The following is a 15,543-nucleotide window of genomic DNA, read 5'->3' on the forward strand; positions in this document are numbered from 1 at the left end:
CCCTGCACCCTGACTGGCTCTCCTGCCCGCGTCCCTTCTGTAAGGGGGTGCCCAGTTGCCAGGCTCCTTCATTCGGCTCTGTTCACACACACCAGTGCCTCAGATTCTACACTCTCCCATTGGGGTCAGGACCCCTCTTTTTCAGGCACGATTTAATCCATGACACCCCCCTCTCTGATTGCATGCATAAGTGGGAGATGATAGTGATGTCGGGGTGAGCACGGGGAATGGTTGGCACCCAGTGGATGGCTCCAGAGGCGCTTGAATTGGAGGTAGCTGTGGGGGTCCCAGTGGATTAGTGGTTACTCATGGGCCGGCTAACTGCAAGGTTAGCTAGAAACCAGCAGGCCCTCTGTGGGAGTCAGACGGGGTGGGGTGCCTTACTACTCCCATAAAGAGGGACCATCTCAGAACCTCACTAGGGGCAGTTCTACCCTGTCTTATAGGGTCGCTGTGAGTCAGCATCGACTGGACGGCAGTGGGTTGGGGTGGGGGTTTTGAGTGGGAGACAGTGAGGCGCCCTGTGGTTGCAGTGGCCAAAGGGGTCAAGGTCTGCGGCTCCAAACTGCCAGCTGCTCCGTGGGGTGTGGCGTGGGGGTGGGGGGCGGGGGAGATGGGGCCCTCGGCTTCCAGGATTTGCAACCTCGGAAGCTCTATGGGACCAGGCTGCTAATGAGTGTGACAGTCCTGGTTGGGCATGTGTGCGCATGCAAGAATCGGCGTTGAGTGTGAGAAGAGACACAGCAAGCCAGAGGAGCTGGCCAGGTGCTGAGGGCCCCTCCAGACCCATGAGGTCAGGGAGGAGTGACCAGGGAGTTGGGCCAAACTGAACCCACACCATCCTGCTGCGCAACAGCCCAGAGCAAGCCTTCTTCTGGGGTAGCGCAGACAGAGCCCCCGCTGCCCCTCGGAGCCAACGATTCTGCAGAGAAGCAAACTTTGGATACCACCCAAACGCCAGCCCGTTCCCCTGACCGAGGCTCAGTTTAATGGTTCCTGGCTGGAACCCCTTCCCCCATCCTACCCGCCCCAGCTGAAGCTCTGCTCAGGGCCGGTTGCAGTGCAAAGGCCTTCTTGACCTGCGTCCAAGACTGACTTCCAGCCTGAGCAATGCACTCCACGAGCCCGAGACCCGGGCAAGAGGGTCTCTGGGCAATGCACTCCATGGACATCCCTCCACCGATCATTCGAGTCTTTATTCAACCACTTTGGGGGCATGCCTTTATAATCAGTGCAGGAGGGGGTGACTGCCCTTCTTCCAATCCGTCTCCCCATATCCCAACCCCCACGAATAATAAAACACTTGAAGAATGATTTATACAGTCTGACAAGGAGTACCTACTGTGTGCAGGGTGCCGGATTCCAGGTACCTACTGTGTGTTGAGTGTTAAACATTGAGTACTTACCGTATATTGAGTGCCAGAGACTGGGCACCTACTGTGCTGTGTGTCAGACCCCTGGACACCTCGTGTGTTCTTCATGCCAGATTCCAAGCACCTACTGCACACGGTGTCAAATCCTGAGCCCCTACTGTGTGCTCTGTGCCAGACCCACAGCACCTATTTTTTCCCCAGGGTACCTATTATGTGCTGGATGTCAAATCCTGAGCATCTAGTATCTGCTGCAAAACAAACAATTACTTGACCCCGGCACAAGGTGGGCTCACCTTGTGTGTCAGAGAAGAACTAAATTCCATAGGGTGATGCCATTTCGATGGCTGATTTTTGGAAGTAGATCCCCAGACCTTTCTGACCACTCCCCTCTGGTGCACTCCAGTCTCTAAACTTCCGATGAATAGCTGAAGGCATTAGGCCTTTACACCATGCAGGGGTTCTGTATGGAGACCAAGCTGTATCCTTTATATGAATATTTTATTCCCAGCTCTCCTCTCATCTCATCCCAGATGAAAGAGCCCTTCCTTATCTGTGGCAGACACCAGGTTAGGTAATCAGATCCTGTTGCACTTCCTCTTGGCACACAGAGAACTCCTTTTTGCGGGGTGTCCTTGGGGTGACCAGAGCATGAGGCTGTGAGCTGGCTGGTTGAATGTGGGCAGAAAGGAGGAGCCTGACTCTCAGCTGGTCCCTAAAAGCGGGATCTTTCACTCTATTGTCTTGGCTTTTTCCTCCCGCTGGGCTGCTGGATACAAAGGGGTCAGAGGTTTTTGAAGTCCTTGGGAGGGAGCCTCCATCCCTGAATCACTCTGTGGAGGCACCAAACTAATTAGCATTGGATTGTGGAGCAAATGAGACCGGGCCTTTCTGGTGTTAAGCTACTAAGATGCTGGGGGGTGTTGGTTACAACATGCCTTGGAATTGACTTCAGTGGGCTTAGATTTAGGTTTTGGGTTTTAAAACAAGGTCTCTGAGTGATGCCAAAGGCTTGTATGCCACTGCTAGCTGAAGGAGCCCTGGTGGCATCGTGGGTATCAGTTGAGCCACTCACCGCAAGGTGAGAAGTTTGAAACCAGCTGCTCTGTGGGAAAAGATGAAGCTTTCTACTCCAAAAGAGTTACAGTCTCAGAAGCCTATAGGGGCAGTTTTGCCCTGTGCTATAGGGTTGCTATACATCAGAATCGACTGGATGAGAGTGGTTGTGAGGTTTTGTTGTTACTAGCCTACAGGGTCCCTGACGGTGTACGGGTTTTGCATTGGCTGCTGACTGTAAAGTAATTAGCTCAAAGCCACTAGGGGCTATACTGCAGAAAGAGGAGGCTTTCTATCCCTATCAAGGTTTACAGTCTCAGAATTTACAGAGCAATTCTATCCTGTCCTATAGGGTCGCTATGACTCAGAATTGACTGGACTGCATTGAGGGGGTTAGTGGTTCAAACCCACCCAGTGGCACCGCTGAAGAAAGGCCCGGCAATCCGCTCCAGTAAAGATGTCCCCTGAGAACCCCCTGAGGAAGCCTAGGGATTTAATAGAAAGAAAGCCTCCCCTGCCTACACCGAATGTGTCTGACTTCAGACACCCTGGAGAAAGCCCACCGGCAGCCTGGGAGAACCCCGGCTCCTTTGGTTCTCTGTTGCCCCCCACCCTCCCCAGGTTGCCCCTTCCTGCAGCCTGTGGGCAAAACAAGCAAACACGCTCACTGCCATTGAGTGGATGCCAACTCATCCCAACCCTGTAGAACAGGGTGGACCTGCCCCTGGGGGTTCCCAGACTGCCCCTCTTTCTCCCACAGAGCGGTTAGTGGTTTTGAAACGCTGACCCTGCAGTCAACAGCCCAACTCGTAACCACAACGCCACCAGAGCCCTCCCTCGCAGTCCATGGAAGCTCTTCAAAGGGGCAAAAATAGAAACCAAACCAGTTCTGCCTCATGAGGACTGCGGGTGTGTCAGGGTGGGACTGTCCCCACGGGACGTTTGGCGGCTGATTCTTCAGCAGTAGATTTCCAGGCCTATTTTCTGGGATGCCTGAGTAGACTCGAACCATCCACCTTGTTGTTAGCAGACAAGCACTGGCATTGGCCTTCCTTCCACCAGGGTCTTCTCCTGCAAGTCAGAGTTGGTACTGGGAAAGGGCTGAGCAGGGTTCTGGGACAGGGGAGGCTGTTAGGGGGGAAAGAAGTAGGAGGCTTCCGGCTCCTACTGCCCCATTGGCCACCGGCTTCCTCTGTACCCTGAAGTAAGGAGATGCTCTCCCTCCTGTCCTGTGGAGCCGGGAGTCCCACCCAGGCCATCTCCAAGCCCCCTCCCTGGAGTCCACATTCTCTGAGCGGCGTGGAGTCCTTGGGAGGAGCAGGGTGTACCTTCCCTGGCCCTAGCAGAGGAAGTGGGGGTGAGAGGGACCTGCTGCAAGGGGTGGGTGCTGCAAGGAACCTACCCTGAAGCTGAAACTGGTCCTGGACCCCTCGGGCCTGTAGGCCCAGTCTGTGAGCCCCAGGGGGGGCACCTCATTAGCAACATGATGTCCCAATGAGACCTCCAGGCAAGTCCTGCAATTGCACCACCATCTGTGCAGTTACTCAATGGGGAACCCGGTGTCCTATGGGCCTGCTTTGCCCCCCAAACTCTGGTGGATGGGGCACAGCCTTGGTGTGCAGTCTGGGGAGAAGTCCTGTAGATGTGGCTCCTTGTCACCTTGCATCCCCTATTCTCCACCCCGGCTTGCCCCTCCAGGCAGACCACCTCCCAGTCAGATCCCCACCCCCCCCCACCTCCACCCCTGCCCCTAGCCCTAGACGTGGGCTTCAAGGAGCCTGAGCTGTCCCCTGTCCCCAGAGCCGGAGCCTGTGGGCTTGGCTGTGGCCCTGCCATGTGACACGCTCTATGGCTATGCCGTGGAGAATGCAGTTTCCCATGTATCCTTGCACCGATAAAATGAAATAGGATCAAAGATGCGATCTTTTTAAACATATTAATTCAAATAGAACCAGACCAGTGGCTTGCCTCTGGGAGGTGGGGCCGGGATTGTGTAGGGAGGGACTATGGGAACTTTGTGTATTGAAGGTCATGTTCTTCTGTATAGTTTTGATTTACGCTGAGGACTCCAAACCAAGCTCTGCGAACGAGTCGAAGCTGACTCAGAGAGACCTGACAGAGCAGGAGAGAACTGTCCCTACGCAGTTCTGAGACGGTGACTCTTTACAGGAGTAGAAAGCCCCATCTTTCTCCGAAGCAGCAGTGGGCAGTTTTGAACCACTGACCTTGAGGCTGGTAGCCCTTTACAGAAAAACAGTTCATCATTGACCCCTGACAATTAAAAACTTTTGTACAATAGCCCATAATCTGTGAGGGAAGCCAGCCCCCTGAGACTAATCATCGGTTCGGTAAACACAATTATATGGTATAATAATATTATATATTATATATATATAATATATAATATATATATTATAGTAAACTCATAGAGAATAAGAGAGATAGAAGAGAAAGTAAAGTAAAGTAAAGTAATGGAGTCAGACACATTTCATGGTAGCATGCTCACCTCCTGAATGGCCGTGATCTCAGCAGCCAAGTCCGCAGCCAAACATGGGCAGAGAGAGAGAGTGATTTATTTCTAACCAAGGCTTATATACCTTTGGGGGCGTGCAAGCCCCCTAATTACAGGTAAAGACATACATCACAGGAAAGGGATGTACAATAGGCATAAGCATAACAGGAAGGGGATGAACTAGGGTTATACACATAATAGGAAGGGGAGGGATTAGGGGTATACATGTGACAAGATGGACCAACCCTAGATTCATGATGGCGGCCTAACCTTGGTCACCCTTGAATGGGCTTGACCTCCCTGGGCTATCCTTCAGGGAAACCATCTACTACTATCCTTATCAGAAGGGAGTGGGCCCTATTTAGGGTGGGACAGACTATACAGTCCGATTGCTCTGGATCAGGGGTGTCAAACCGGCAGCCCGAGGGCAGCATGCGGCCCCCGAGGTAATTTTTTGTGGCCTATAATGCTCTCAAATAAAACGAAAATAGAAAAAATTGTTATGAAGAAAATAGCTCTTAGCCTAAGGTTAAGCTTTTTTTCATAACAGTTTTTTCTATTTTAATTTTATTTCAGAGCATCATGGGCCACAAAAAATTACCTCGGGGGCCGCATGCGGGCCGAGGGCCGCCAGTTTGATACCCCTGCTCTAGATGACTGATAACCCTTAGGGAGAATAACCTCTGACCTACTTTCGTTGACCTCCAAGTGCACAGTCGTTTGCCATGTGTAGCAAGCAGCTAGATTTGGCATGTATTTTGGGGAGACAACTTGTGAGAAATCATTCTATATGCCACAATTCCCCCTTCTGTTTTACGTATTAAATTCAATAGAGCCACAGGGGCGACATGGTTATTTTCTGTACATTGAAAGCTGTCAAGGCAAATTTAAAGACAATAGTAACGTAGCCAGCCTAATGGCAAGCACTGTGAATCACAGGCTTGAAGCCTAAAGTCCCCCTACGCCTACCTGCTATTGGGGGAAGGTATGCGAGGGGTTGGGTGCCTCTGGGGGGCGGGAAGAGAGAGCCAGTAGGAATGTCTGCTGCTCTAGGGAGCTAGAAGCCACCGTGTGCTCGCTTTAAGGCAGCGCGGCTTTAAGGGGAGTCTGTGGAAAAGACAGCACGGGCAAGTGGACTTGGACTCGAGGGCTGACTTTCCAAAGTGGTGGCTTTCCGACCGTGGAATCCTACCTTTCCAGATGCCCCCTGTGCTAGTCAGGGAATAAGTCCCCATCGTATTTCCCTCAGAGTTGGTGTCCCACAATATCCAGGCTAAAGTGTGAGACGTGTCCACTTTGGCAGCACACAGGGATTGCCCTGGCATGCCCCCCTCCCACCGTATTACCCCCGTTAGGAAACACTGGATTACACCCCTCCCCACCCCAGCCCCCAGAGCCGTTTCTGGTTAGTAGACGCCTCCTGCTGGAGACCCCAGCTGCGTGAGCATAGAGGCGTGCCCCACAGGGCATTCCAGAACAGATTGTGCAGAACTAGGCTGCCAGGACCTTCTTCTGAGGAACCCCTGGGTAAACTCCAAATGCCAGACTTTGGGCTAGCAGCCAAACTCGGCAAAAGTCTTCTTAGGGCTGCATTGTATTGGATGCACACTTTATGCCCATGCAAACCCCATGGGATACAAACCAAAAGGGGGGGGGAATGTAAAGAGATATGGAACTCTAGTTAATGTGGTGCATGCCAAGGGGACTGAGCGGGCTGTGATATATGACTGAGCTTGACTTTGAAACACACAAAAGGAGTAAAGATTGAGAGGCGGGTCCCCTGCTGCAGAGTGCAGAGGGTCAAAAGGCCAGCCTCCTGCTTAGCAGCAGAGCGCTTAACCACGGCGCCACCAGGCCTCCTGAGAGAGAAATGGATGGGCGGGCCGATGTGTGACAAAATGATTTCACATAAAATGCCCGTGGGGGTATCCGGTGTTGATTGCGAAGCTCATCCAACTTGGCTGAATGCAGGAGAATTTCCCCTGAGGAACGCTGCCTGCCGGCCCCCGGTTCGTCTGGTCAGTGTTCCCACCCCGGGGCCTGTGGCCTCCCCAGGACAGTGACACGCTGCACGTGCTTCTTGGAAGGCAGACTTGCTTGCTCTGCTGGCAGCCGTGGTGGGTTCAAGGGTCTTCGCCAATATCATACTTCACCCGCATCAATTCTTCCTGATTGCCTGTCCAGCTTTCACATGCATAGACGGCTATTGGGGAGGTGGGGCTCTCCCCCCAAAAAACCCCAAAACCCCATGGCTTGGGTCAGTCACTTCAAGATGTCCTCAAAGTGACATCTTGCTCTTTAACACTTTAAAGAGTGTCCCCCCCATCCGCCCAGCAGACTCACCCACTGCAGTACGTCCTGTGATTTGTGGCCACTGTTCCCAAGAGTGTTGGCTGTGGGTTAGGTGAAAAGAACCCTTGGACAACGCCGGTCCTTTCGCGATTCATCACGATGACGCCTACCGGTCCAGGGGAGAGGATTTGTACCTTCTGGATGCTGAGGTGTAATCACACCGAAGGCCTTGACCTTCATGGTGAGTGCCGCAAGCCCTCTTCGAGTACAGCAAGCACGGTGGTGTCGTGTGTGAGTTGCAGGTTGTGTGTGGATGAGCTCGGCCTCCACTTCTCAGGTGGTTTGCTTCTTCCTCCCGTCCAAGTTCTCGCAGTCTTTGCGCAGCACACAGATCGAATAAGGGTCAAGAAAGGAGACAGCTCTGACACACATGCATCCTGAATTCAAACCGCTCAGTCTCCTCGAGTTTGTTCAACAGACTCCCTCTTGGTCTTGGTCATAGAAGCCCCCCCCCCTTTATTTAAATCTAGGAATATGGCTGTGTCGAAGTGAAGAGTCGGCTCCTAGTGTCCCTTGCAGTGTTGTCAGATGCTGTGAGTTGGCTCCGGCTCCCGGTGACCCTGTAGGCAACAGAAGGAGACACCCCCGGTCCTGGGCCGTCCTCACCATCCTTGTTCCGGTGAACCCACTGTGGCAGCCGCTGGGTCAGTCTACCCCGTCAAGGGTCTTCCTCTTTCTTGCTCACCTTGGACTTGATCAAGCATGTGGCTCTTTCCCAGGGACTGCTCTCTCCTGAGACGGTGTCCAACGGACATGAGCTACAGTCTTGGCTTCCTTGAGCGTAAGGAACATTCTGGCTGTACTTCTAAGACAGACCCGTCTGTTCTTTGGACTGCCCACGGTACTTTTCAGTGCTCCTCCCCAGCGCGGTCATTCATTCGAGCGCCTCCATTCTCCCGTGGTCTCCCTCCTCACTGTCCCTCTTCACGGGCCAGTGAGGTGCCGCCAACCTCCAGGGCTCGGTCCGGGGCACCAGCGCCCTCGAAGGGACGGTTTTGATCTCCAACACCTTCGAGAGGTCTCATGCAGCAGATTGATTCATGCAATCTCTCAGTGAGATTTCTTGACTGCTGCTTCGGGGATCATGGCGTATGGATCGAAGCAAGATTAAGTCCCTGACAACTTTAATCTTTTCTTCATTTATCAGGATGTCACCTACTGGTTCAGGTGTGAGGAAGACACACTCTGTAAAAGTAAAGCTGAGAGATTGACTGAAAGTCCAGAGATGGTCCAGACCGGGAAGGCATCCAAATTCACAGAGTGTGATAGGTAGATTTATTATGACAACCTGTACAATAAGAACATGTGGGATTAATAAGGTTGCAGTTTGATTGAAGAGCAAAGAGATAGAGGGCTTGGTGAGACTCACCTTTCTGCCTCTTGCTCTCTGGTGATCAGACCAATGTGTGGCTGCCTTAGCTAGTTCCCTGCCTCAACTTGTGAGCTACGCTACCTGTGGGACACCCAACCCATGGATCATGTTGCTATAGCTTGAAGTTCCTTCAAGACCAGCTTCGCCACACTGCTGGCATATACATTGCTTGAGTTGGGGACTGTCGGATCCTGTCATCTGGCTCACTGTTGGTGACCCGCCCTGCTGTTTGCTGCCTGTGGCCGGACTGCCTGCATTGCTCTATAGAAGATTCAGCTGTCTGCCTCCTTGACCTTGGACCCAGCAGCCCGTGTGAGTTGAAGGACTGCCAGTATATTAACTGTTTCACAGAAGTAAGTTGAACTGAGCCTTCTGTATTGCTGCGTGGACTAATTAGCTCTTATATTCCTTCGTGCTCTTTCTATCTAGAATCACAAATGTCCTGGTTTTGTTTTTCTAGAGAACTCTGTCTAGCACACAGAGTGAAGATGACCACTCCATCAGTCAATGAAGAAGCTAGCATTCTTACATCATCATAGCAGGAACTAAAGTTACAAATCACAATAGACTGAAAGACATTCAGGGGACTTAGAGTTGGCTTGTCTAAGAGTGGGGATTTAGTAGGGGCTGATGGGTAACGTACTTGTATGTGGGACGAACAAACCCCAAACCCACTACCACCGAGCTAATTCTGACAAATATTTGAAGTGTTAGGTAGTGAGCGTGCTGCTACTAGGAGTATTCACAGCGACCCTAGGACCTTTCAGGAGCAGACAGCCTCATCTTTCTCCTAAGGAGCGGCCGGGGGATAGGAACCACTGACCACGTGGTTAGCAGCACACCACCCCATCCGCAGCACCCTCAGGGCTCCCATGTGGGATTTTGGGGTTGGTTCAGGTGTGCCCTGGTATGTGCTCTTCGGCTTATTACTGGGTGGTCGCAGGTCAATGGCAGGGTGGACTGTTCTGGGAACTGCTCTGAAACCTGCTTCTGGGCTTCATTGCAAGGCTGGGTCTATGATGCTGTGCACCAAGATAGCTGCTTCGGGCCCATGCTGTTGCATCTTGCATCTCTTTGAGCTGAGAGGAAAGTCCCTCTGGGGACCTCACAGAAAAAGGACGTCTCCTTTCGGGTAGATGGTCAGGGCAGCACCAAGGTTAGAGGAACTGCTTCAAACCCAACATGGCTTTCTGATTTGTGCGAAGCCTTTCGGATGGAGTTCAGGCTCAGCTCACACACGGCTCTGTCCACACACTCCAGGGCCTCTGGTTTGACGTTCGCAGACAGACCTGTGCCCTATAGGTCCTGGGCCCCATCCCCCTGGACCTCCACGTGAAAGGGGAAGGAAGGCGCCATTGGTTAAGCCCCATGTTAGGGGTTTTCCATCACCCACAACCTCCCTTCCCTTCACAGGCTAATTTCCATGTGTTTGCACCCGTGGGGCCTGTGGTTGGAATGTCTTGGCCTCACGCTGCCCCCTAGTGAATGCCTGTGAGCTCTTCACTCCCACAATGGCAAAGGTCTTGGAAAGTTATGCCTCTCCCCCTGGCTCCCCACAGCAGCGAGCGGCCGGAGTCAAGTGTGCAATCCAGGTCTGCCTGATGCCAAATGCCTTTCATCCCAAGCAGGACTGCCCCTGGGACTCCCGGGGTCTCCCCAGGGACCACCGCAAGGTGTGACACATATGAGGTGGGCTTCCGTGTTGGTGGAACGGAACCGTTGACTATAGGTCCCCAACTCTTGGCTCCAGCCTCAGCTCCCCGAGCAGCCCTCCTGGTCCCTTCAGATTTTATATGCACCACGAGGGGGCTAACCACAAGGTCAGTGGTTCTAACCCCCCCCAGCCGCTCTGAGTAAGGGTGATGAGGCTGTCGGTTCCCGTCAAGATTTTACAGCCCCGAAAACCTTATACAGGGTCGTGGTGATTCAAAGTGGCCTCCACGGTGGTGGCTGGGCAGAGGTTTCTGGTTGGCACAAATGCTCTGTGCTCAACCACTAACCGAAAGGTTGACGGTTCAAACCCACTGGGCAGTGCTGTGGGGAAAAGGCCTGGTCACCTCTCTTTGTAAAGCTGCTAGCAGAAAACCCCAGGCCCTCCGGATCACAGCACACCAAGCTGCTAGGACTCACAGCCAACTCGACCAAGAGTGGGTTTGGATTTTGTTGTTGTTGTAACCGTTGTTCCATTCCCTCAGCTTGGGATGCCTGGCAGGGCACTCTCCTTTAAGGTCCAGTCCAGACATCTCTTCAGCCAGTGTATGCTGCGGCCCCCGGTGCTGTCTGCACCCAGGCTAACCTCTGTTGCACCCCACATCTCTCCGGGCTGTCTCCTGCCCTTGACTTGGAGTTCTGCGAAGCCAGGGGACTGTCGATGATTCATGTCCGAATGGTTTCTCAGACAGGCTCGAGCCTTCTAAGCGAGGTGCTACGAATACAGAAGAGGGGGGCGGTGGTGCCCTGCCTGGCCAGCTGGGGCGAGGGCTGCACAGAGGCAGGTGGACGTCAGGAGCCCAGCCGGAGGTGGCTGCATTTCTCCTCCTTTGCACCACTAGATGGCAGCAGGCCCCCCGATTGTCAGCCTTGCGGGGAAGGTTACCTGGGGTCTTGGCCTTTAGCTCCAGGGAGCCCCGAGGACGAGTGGGAAGGAGCCCAAAGTCAGACCAGAAGAAGAGCGTGTAACTGTGTGGAGCCCAGAGCCAGACTGGCCTGGGTCGGTCTCATGCTGGGCATTTCCGAGCTGCGTGTTCTTGGGCCAGTTGCTTAACCTCTCTGTGGCTTGGTTTCCTGGTGTTTTCTCTGGGCTTCTAAGAGGCGGCTGGAGGAGCAGTAACCACTGTGTAGGTGTTTGTGGTCGTTTTTTGTTTGTTTGCAACCATTCCTGTCATCGAGAAATTCACAGGCTGAATATGGGGAAACTGTCTTTCCCTCAAAGCAGGGAGTCATACCCATCGGGAGCTTGGGGAGGTGAGGCTAGGGCTCAGAAGGTTGAGGGTGAGGGAGAGGGAGGACAGTGGAGGCAGTGGAGGTAGATCCAGGGCTGGGAAAGCAGAGGAGAGGTTGGTGTCCTTAGCCACTCCTGGTAGCAAGGGACTGGGGTCCTTCCTCCCTGCCAGCTCCCTTCTATGGCCCCTCAGGGTGGAACAGTCTGTGTGTGGCCTGCCCTTTATTCCCCATGCCTCTCCCCAGCTGAGGAGCCATGTCTCTCTGCTGCGCCCCTCCTCCAACCCTTCCCCCTCCCTGCCGCAGGCTGCTTGGCTGGAGGCTCCGCGGGACAGCTAGGAGAAGGAGGGGAGCTGTGTCAGTGGACAGTATGATGGTCGCCATGCGGCCTGGAGAGGAGCTGTCGTGGGTGGTGGGTCCCAGAGGGGGTCTAGAGCAAGCTTGGGGGTTCTGCTGCCCCGTGGCAGGCTTTGGGCCGGTGCTCCCCACTCTGGCCCCCAGCCCTGCTCTGTACCCTGGCCTGGCACTGGTCTAGGAGGGGAGACTGGGCCAGGGCGAGTAAGCTGAGCTGGGGGAGGTGCTGTGGGCACCACTGAGATGGGAACTGCCCAGCCCAGCCTCCACAGGGTGGCTACGCGAGGGAGGCATAGGGAGGTCATTGGGACCCAGAGGACCCTGGGTTTAAGGAGTCCTGGTGTCCTTGTTATTTCCTAGGTTTTGAATGCCCTTTGTGGGGTGGGGTTGGGGAGGGGGTATCTGGAAATGTACCTCCCAGATTCACTGGAGGGGCTGTTCCCTGCCCCAGGTCAGCTCCACTGGACTTGCAGCCCTGGGAAGAGGTGGCCTGGGGGCTCAGGGCCTGCAGGGTGGGGGCTGGAGCCCCTCACTAGAGTCCCTTGTGGTGTGTAGGGATAGGAGGTTAGAGTCTCGGGGCCTGGAAGATGGCAGAGTAGGTCCTTCTGCACCACACCTGGCTCCTCACTTGGCTTGCCTGGGGTGGGGTGGGGGGTGCAGAGTCTAGATAAGAGGACTCTCAGGCGGGTCTGCATCTTCCCTTGTGAAGTGGACTGCGAGCATGGGAGAGAGGCCCAGCCGCTCCTCCATCTTCCCAAGGAGCCTGAAGAGCCGGGACACAGGTGTGAGCGTGGCCAGGAGGCGAACTTCGTTGAGTATGAAGACGAATATTTGAAGCGTTAGATAGTGAGCGTGCTGCTCCTAGGAGTATTCAAGCAGAAGGTAGATGACTCGTGAGGAGAAAGCCTGCATTTAGAGGAAAACACAACACCCTCCCCTTGAAGGCCTCTCGAGTCCAAACAGCAGGGCCCTGTCCTTCCGGACGGTCCCCCTGGCTCCCCCTTCCTGCGGACCCTGCAGCCCAACTTCCGAGCATCCAGACCGGTCAGCGTCAAAGACTCTGGTGCTCTGGAATTGTAAGGCTGGCTCTCACGGTTCTGGACAGGGAAGATGTGAGTTCAGATGTGCAGGGTCCACTCAGAACCTCACCGGGCAGTTCTACCCTGTCCTGTAGGGTCGCTATGAGTCACTATATGGCAGTGAGGTGTTGGGCTTCTTTTGGGGTTGTGGTGGACTGGAAGGGAGAAGGGGGCACAGTCTGACGTGGCGGGGTCCAGGTTTGCTCCTCTGCGTGTAAACCTATTCTGTCGTGTGTGTGTGTGTGTGTGTGTGTGTGTGTGTGTGTGTGTGTGTGTAAGTTTTGCATTCTCTCTCTTCTTGCTCCTTTCCTCTGTCTCTACCACCTCCAGCTTCCCTGCCTGGGCAATTATAAACCCCAAACAGAGCTAGCGACTCCAGGTCGCCATAGCAACCGCGATGGTGTAGGGAGGCGGGAGCACAAACAGAGGTTGGCGTCTTCCCCATTAGCTTAAACGGCCACACGGAAAAGGTTGGCTTCGTCAGCCTGAAAAAGCCGCGGCTTCCACGGGTGCGCCAATTAAGGGGGGCGCCTGCCAAGGGGCTGACAGCTTCCTATTAAACACTTTAGCGCCAGGAATGGGTTGAGGAGATTTTAAGTACCCAGGCTGTCTCCAGACAACACGGAGACAGCGGGTGGGAGGAGGGTTCGGGCCCAGCCCCGTGCTGCGCTCTGTTCCCCACGCTGCTCACCGTCCTCGCTCCAGCCTCCGGCAGGTGGCGACACACTGACAGACCCAAGTGGTTCCAGGCTGTCCTAAGGGCAAGTGGGCAGTTCGAATCCGCCCAGAAATCCCTTGGAGAGAGATGAGGCAATCTGCTTCCCAAAGGTTGAGTCGACCTTGAAAACGATGGTTTTCTTCCTCTCTTGACCTGCCCGGGGCTGCCAGGAGGAGGGTTGGGGGGGGGGGCACTGACTCGCAGTGGTCTTTTTAATTGCTGTCCCCCACCCCCCAGGGTTATCCCGAGGTGCTGGGCCAAGGCAGGAGAGCACTTGAAACCTGCCTGCACACAATGTCCTGGCTGTCAGCGCTCAGGGCTGCTGTCAGGACACAGTGCTCTGGATTCTGACAGCCAGACCAAGGCTGTCCCGGAGGTCACACGGCTGCCTCCTACTCCTTCTGCCCCCCTGGCTCTCCCGCGGCCTGGGCCCATCCTCCAGCAAAGGGCCCCGGAGGGGTAGAACCCTGGGCAGCCCTCAAAGCCCTGCGAGGCCCAGCGTAAGCATGTGGCGCAGCATTGCTCTGAGAGTGGCTGACCAACCTGAGCCACCAACCTCTTGCTGTCCAGTGGGCGCTGCCTTGGGGAGACCCAGGAGTGGCTGAGCCGAACGGAGCTTCCCAGGGGTTTCGATGCTGTGACCTTTACAGCCCTAGTCTCTGGGTTAGTGTTCAGATTCAAACCCACAGTCATTGAGCTGGTGAGTCACGAATGCCAGCCACCTGTGCGCACCCCCACCCCACCCCCTTGGATGATCGTCCCCCTCAATGGTCCCTATGGCATTTTGAGCTGCTTAGTTTTCTTGCCACCACATGGAAACACCCACTTGGGGGTGGTGCGGCTGGGCCTCCTAGCAGGCGCAGAGCCTCCTGGGCGATTCCAGAGATTCCACGGGAGGGCAGCAGACGGGCAGTCTGTGTGGCGCTGACCCTCTTGGCCAGGAGGGAGCAGCTGACTTGATAAATCGGGCTCACTGAAGGGGACACAAGGGGTCACAAGGAAGAGACAGCTGCACTGTCACTGGGCGGGCTTCACAGAGGCCAGATGGCGCATCAGCCCAGACTCGGGGGCCCACTCCGGAGCGCTGGGTTTGGGGCGTCTTACACCCCCTGCTCTCCCCCATTGAGCGTGAGCACGTGACCAATTCTGGTCAAATGTCTCTGCTCACATGTTGTAGATCAGGGGTCTGATGAATGAAGTTGCAGACATCGTCTGTCCGGACAAAGCCCTACCATTGGCTGCCATCGGGTCAGGTGTCAGCCCCGGCCCAGTCAGCCATGGCTGGTGGCAGGTCGGGGAGCATCATGGGGACCAGGTCAGCTTTCTTTAGAAAGGGTGATGCCCGTGAGGTGAGTCAAAACTGGCATGTCCAGTGCAGACACGGCACTGCCAGGGGCTGCTTGGCCCTTCTGAGCCGTGTCTTCCACACCTGTGAGGCTCACCTCCTGGCAGGGGGCTTGCGAAGAGTTGAACTGCCCCATTGGGTTATTCAGCCTTTCAGAAGCAAAATGCCGGGCCTTTCTTACCAGTGGGTTAGAATTGCCAAACTTTTGCTTAATCACTCCTTGCTTAACTGTTTGCACTACCAGGGCATCCATAAATATTTACTGGCTAGATGCCGGGTGGGTGGCTGAGTGGATGGATGAATGGGTGGATGAGTGAGTGAGTTGAGTGGATGGATAGATGAGTAAGTGGGTGGGTGGGTAGGTGGATGGATAGATGGATGGGTGGGTGGATGGATGGATAGATGAGTGAGTGGGTGGGTAGGTGGATGGATAGATGGATGGGTG

The 15,543-nt window shown here is 54.6% G+C and overlaps 1 protein-coding gene across 1 annotated transcript in view; it reads left to right on the top strand.

Annotated features, from left to right (window-relative positions):
- The window catches only part of MB (myoglobin), a 30,463-nt gene that overhangs the window by 4,487 nt on the left and 10,433 nt on the right, over positions 1-15,543 (top strand). The window contains exons 2-3 of the mRNA XM_004700315.2: positions 4,058-4,064; positions 5,517-5,520. The gene's annotated coding sequence lies outside the window, so the exon portion shown is untranslated. The remainder of the gene's footprint in view (positions 1-4,057; positions 4,065-5,516; positions 5,521-15,543) is intronic.

The sequence above is a fragment of the Echinops telfairi genome, unplaced genomic scaffold (genome assembly GCF_000313985.2).
Source record: "Echinops telfairi isolate 266 unplaced genomic scaffold, ASM31398v2 ScPeMD7_2;HRSCAF=8, whole genome shotgun sequence".
NCBI classification, from domain to species: domain Eukaryota; kingdom Metazoa; phylum Chordata; class Mammalia; order Afrosoricida; family Tenrecidae; genus Echinops; species Echinops telfairi.